The sequence below is a fragment of the Atractosteus spatula genome (genome assembly GCF_055471065.1).
Source record: "Atractosteus spatula isolate fAtrSpa1 chromosome 10 unlocalized genomic scaffold, fAtrSpa1.hap1 SUPER_10_unloc_18, whole genome shotgun sequence".
Classification (NCBI taxonomy): domain Eukaryota; kingdom Metazoa; phylum Chordata; class Actinopteri; order Semionotiformes; family Lepisosteidae; genus Atractosteus; species Atractosteus spatula.
In genome coordinates, this window is record NW_028296621.1 from 145,600 (window position 1) to 151,747 (window position 6,148).

Sequence of the window (6,148 nt, forward strand, 5' to 3'; positions counted from 1 at the left end):
AGGCACCGCTGGGATTTGAACCCAGGATCTCCTGTTTACTAGACAGGCGCTTTAACCAACTAAGCCACGACGCCGGCAGCATTCGCCTCTTTTACTTCCACTTGGACACACCGCTCTGAGACACCTGCGTTCAGTAAGCGCTGAGTCGGCTGGCTGAGCACGTTGCCTCCTTTACATTCAATAGGAGCCCCGACACTAAGAGAAAGGTACAGAAATGGCTTTTATCGGGCACTTTTCATGTCCAATGCGCTTGACATCTCCCACGGGCGGCAGAGTTCATTTACGACACTTTTCCTTTCTTTATTCTTTCTGTACTCTTTGATGAAAAAAAACGAGCAATCATGTAAGGGACAATGTATTTTTTCATAGAGAAAACGTGCACCAGGAAATGTTGTGTTTAGAAGAAGTGAGTTAACATGAAAAGTGACCTAATTTACCGGAGCAAATGCTCACCTAGCAAGAGCTGCTTTGCTACAAGAGAGAAGTAGAGTAAAGACGTGATCATTTCACACCGTTGTGGAACAAAACGCTTTTTTTGTCAAGACAGAAAACCAGGGTGCTCCAGGTGAGGCTTAAACTTTCAACCTCGGCATAACTCCACTGATTGTCATTTTACTGTACATGGCCTGAACCAGGAAGAAGATTGGAAGTCAAGACGTTATGGTGTTGTTTTAATACTTTCCTGCTCTTTTAATATTCAGGTTTAATCTTTTATTTGGGAGTACTTTCAATTGATATTAATCCTAGTCCCAATGAACGATTCTGGGCCATGGTGCATCTTAAATAATGTTCTTATAGATTTCAGTTCCGAAAACAACTCAGTAGCAGGCTATGCAGAACAAGTGAACACATTTCGAACTGTTGTGAATGCAGTGGAAATAATTTAGTCACTAAATAACAAGCTTATGCACCACTCGCTTGAAAATTGTTATATTTAACAAAAATTGCTTTCCAGACACCACAACTATTCACAATAATTTTATCAATACATGTCTTAATGAAAAGTGTAATTTTTTAATAATTAACTTTAATGTCCATCTTTATTAGTAGATGTATTACATGTACAGCCTTTAATATGTGACAGTGAATTTTCAGGTATCCTGGGGAGGGAAGAAAACTGAAATGAAGGAAATACATATTTAAAGGGGTGTGTTCTGTCATATCTGGGCGTTTGAATAGATTTGTTGTATAAGTTATTGTGATTTCACTCTATACTTGTGTTTCTCAGGAGAAAGTCGTTACATTGGGGGTTTGAGGGTATAGAAAATATGTTGTGCTGTACAGGTCAATGTAAGGATATGTTGAAAAAAATGTATTGTCACCTTTGTGAACGTCATTATTAGATATCTGTTGATCGTTTAGCGACCTAGGCCTCCCTCTGGACTCTGCACTGAGTTGAAAGCTACAGTAGCTCCTCACTGCTTGTCCTGTATTGTTACCTGTGCTCTCGTCTGCATTATCGATGTGCAGCACAGCACCAAGAACACCATAAACTTTGTGACGGAAAGTGCTTAAGAGCATAAAAAATATTGAACATTTTAAACATTCATAGAACAACTTGAAAACTGAGGGACAAAAGACCATCTATTTTGCAGGTTCACAGTAGTTGCAAGAAAACCAGTCGCCTGACTAGTGACCTAGAGATAAAAAGTTCGATATTCTACTGACTGGGCTATTCCTGTCTACTCAGTTTCTCTCTGAAACAACGTTTTTCAAGAAATTTGCAAAATTTGAAATACAATACTTGCTTAAAAGTGCAGATTATTTTTTACGCAAAACTGCAAATGGAGAAAACAGACTCTTTGGAGTCTCTGTGGTACAATTGCTTAGTGCGGCCAGGTTGGGACTAAAATTATAGTAAGGTGATGGTTCAAGTGCATCCAGGCACACCTTTCTCACTGTTCCAATGTGAACATCTATGGAAAAAATGGCATAAAATATTTAACAGATTATTGACCTAATTGATACCGATGTCTTACCACTTGGCCACCACGCCTGCAGTTCCACTTACTTTCCCATCAAGGCTAGCATGTTTTTTAAAATACAAAAAAGTTCCATCTTTGAGCACAAATTGCCATGGTAGGAGGAATAAAACAAATATGACTGTTCAAATGAATTCTATTGAAACTGATTTAATCGCGCAGAATCTACAACAACAAAACCATGATTCTTAACAAGGAGATACTGGGCAGCAGTGGGATTCCAGCTCACGCCCTCGAAGAGATGGAGCTTTAATCCAGCTCCTTAGAGCGCTCGACCAGGGTTACGCTTGATAGCAGCTTTTCAGCACTTGTAGTCTGACTTTGTGGTGTTATGCTCCATGGAAGAGACTGCACCTCCTTTTTTCGAGATGCTTTCTCTCACTTGGTGAAATATTCACTTCTTTGGCCCTCTGAATATAGTTCTTCTGTTAAGCAAGCTTCAGACTCTGCTTATAGCGCCCGTGTAGAGATTTTATTTTTACAGGAAGACGCATTCCGAAACGTATCTCTGTAGTTTTAGAAAAGCTTTGAACAGCGCACAAACAGTATTCTAATTTCAACACGGCAGATCTGTGCAGCAATCGTACTCGATTTGACTGTGATTCTGAAATACTTCTAGCAAACATATTCAGGTTTCCTTGAACCTTTAATAAAAAAAAAATACTTTGCGATGTTCCGCAGATGTGCAGTGTGCCTTTCCTCTTGTCGTATTCAAGAGTACTCACTGCGGGAGCTCCTCACTGCGTGTCCTTTACTCTACTGTGATTTCTTTTAATTTATCTACGTGGAGTGTGGTGAGAAGATCACCTTGAACATTTTCGGTTTGTGAAAGGAAACACTAAAGAAAATACAAGTGATGAACATTTAAAATAACCACAGTACAGCTAGCAGAGGGAAAGATAAAAGATGATTTAGAATGACATTCACAATAGATTGAAGAAAAGCACAACCGCTCAAACAGGGACTTGAACCCTGGACCCTCAGATTAAAAGTCTGATGCTCTACCAACTGAGCTATCCAGGCCCCACAAGAAAAGCGATACTGTCGGGATTCTTGCAAGTCACGTCTCTTCTTGTTCCGAAGCGCAGTCGTACCTGACCCGTCTGGAATGACCACTGACGGAGTTTATCCAGAAGTGACGGCGCCACTCCCAGTAGAATGAGAGAGAAATACAGTACGACACGAGGAGTCAAGGGACTCCCACAATTCATCTTTCCTCACATTACTGATTTTTTCACAAAGAATTTGACCTTTTCACAATCAGATTTTTTCACATTTAATAAGATCCTTTAATCAACAACATTTAAGAAAGAAAACAAATGGAACATTTTTTGGAACAATAATAAAAAAAAAACCTTCAATGTCTTGGTTGTATACGTGTGCACACCCTTTATAAAGGGGGTAGCAACTGTGCTGAAATTTAACCAGTCACATTCCAGATCATGTACAAAGGTTATTTGCCTTTGCCAGACATCAATTGTATTGATTCGTATTAGTCCTATTTAATATCAGCTGATCACATACAGACGCAGCCATTCAAAGTGCGTGTTATAGACACGTACTGCAGGTGGCGTCGCGCATTGTGACGCAAGATGACGCGAGGCACCGCAGTACGTGATTGGTTGACCGACAGGGGCACTCGTGGTCCGTTGGTCTGTCGTAGAAAGACTTACAGTAAACGTCTTTGCTGTGCCCGTTGTAGATATTGAATTTTACCACTGAAAGGAAATCTTAGTAGCTGAGCATAAAAAGAATAGGAGCATACTGTAACGCGTGTGAAGGCCATAAACGATATTAATTTTGGAACATAAACATACAGTATATGGCTGGTCTTGGTACTTTAAAGAAAAAATACACACCAGTATTTCATTTCTCCCTAAACATTTTAAGCATCGAAGTCTTTAACTAAAGAGATACTGGAGTCAACAGGCATACTTTTAGAATTTGATTAAAAGGGAATATAATTTTGAATCGCGTATATATTTTATGAAAGCAAGATTGCTCAGCTGGACAAAAGTACACAACCTACCTTTATCAGAAATATTTATGCATCAAAGCCTTTACTGAAGATATTACTAATAGTATTGATAATGAATGACTTTGGACAAGCTGTATACTCAAAGTATAATTTCTTTAGCACATTTGTACAAGCACTTGAAATCTGTCCAAGCCATATTTTGTCAGGCATTTTGTTTTACTTCAACGGGCATAAAAACTCCCTTGCTTTTAACAGGGCATTTCATAATTTCTAACTACGAAAATGATTTAAAATGTGACACTTATCATTCAACTAGAGCTCAAAATATCACAAGGATCCTCAAGAGCACAGCAAAGACTGTATTAAAAGATACTTGTATGAGATACATGAGAATCCAGGCTTTTTTTATCAACGCTTTCTTTTCCGTATACCAGATTTTATGGAACCACTTCAGAAGGGTGTCAGCCAGTCAGATTCCAGGAATCGGTACTTTAAAAGAAAAATACACACCGGTATTCCATTTCTCCCTAAACATTTCAAGCATCGAAGTATTTAACTAGCATGTGAAATAGCGTGTGAAAAAGTGGTAGTTTTAAGCTTTTCTGCTAATATAATATGGAATCGCGTATCTAAAGAATTTAATAACGATATGATTATATTCGTGTACTGCGACAGGGCTATGTAGGGCTGTTTCGCCTCCCTATCATGCGAGTTGTGTTGTAGCCTACTGGTCTATGTGCCTGATTAGCAATTTTCAGATTGTGTGTTCAATTCCAGCTGGTGCTGGACTTTTCTTTTAACAAACATTTCTTCGAAAAAATAGAATAGCGATATTATGGACAATCAATTGACTTTTATATTTCAAAATATCGCAACATGATCAATTCTAAGTCATTTTTGATAACAATGAATAGTCACCTTCTTCCCTTCTGCGGGAAACGGTCCCTGCTTCTGCTTCCTGCTTCTATTGTGTGTGTGTGTGTAATAGAGTAAATTTGTATAGAGAAATGGAGGCTGGACAGTATGCGATACAATATAAACATTTATATTGATTTAAATCGTGTTTTGATTTAAATCGCAAACGCGTGTTTAATTATATGTGTTTTTTTAATCATAATCAGGCTAATGCAACATAAATTGATACAGTATCTCTGTCTTATTTTTAGTAAATAAAGTGCATTTTTGCACACTATATGTGCAAACGTTTTATGATATGTCGCTGTTGTGAATGTCTGTGGACATGTGCTGGCTGGACAGGAGGTTCCACTGTACACAGAGATCTTAGAAGACAAAGATCAGACCTGGGCGCCGACAGTCAATCTGGACAAGACCAGTTATGGTTTTCCAGAAAAAAAGCCAGACCCCAGGGAAACAGCTACAAATTCACACTTAACAACACATTAACACCTAACAACGGGAGCAGGGACGAATTAGGCCAGTACCCACTATTGTTAAACATACAGAAAAGGATATTAAAGTATTGAATATTAGTATTGGCTTTAGTATTAGCCATACAGAACATTAAAGTGCCCCTTTTCCATTCAGCGGGTGCCTGAGCCACTGTGTCCTATCTTCTGACAGTCGCCGTTGTGAACAAACATTTCTTTGGAAAAATGAGACGTTTCCCTTTGTCAGAGATATAAATATATAATATATAAATAAATTAAATTTAACTAACATTTGAAATAGCATGTGAAAAAGTGGTAGTTTAAGCTTTTCTGCTAATATAATATGGAATCGCGTATCTAAAGAATTTAATAACGATATGATTATATTCGTGTACTGCGACAGGGCTGTGTAGGGCTGTTTTGCCTCTCTCTTCATGCGACTGTACCAGGAAGAGGATTTCTTTCTATTCGAAACGTGTATTTTAAAAGTTTAAGAAGTAAAAACCTGACACAGATTTCTAAACTGATCAGGATCGTTATCTTTGTCTTGCATAATAATGTTCACCGCTCTGTCCAGCAAATTAATAATAAACTTTATTTTATATAGCTTTTTAAACGAATAAGTAGTTAGATTGCTCATAAACCTAATCACTTGCTTTCTCTTTTTATTTAGGCTCAGATTTCAACTATAGATCGTATTATTAATAACCATAATAACAACCAACCAACAAAAACAACCATATAAACATAATACCAACCAAAAACATAGATAACAACCACAATACAAAATCAAATATATC

General features: G+C 37.8%; 1 non-coding gene across 1 annotated transcript; it reads right to left on the bottom strand.

The window, feature by feature from the left end:
* Nucleotides 1–74, bottom strand: trnat-agu (transfer RNA threonine (anticodon AGU)). The gene has a single exon. It is a non-coding gene; the product is annotated as a tRNA-Thr (tRNA).
* Nucleotides 75–6,148: the final 6,074 nt, after the last annotated feature.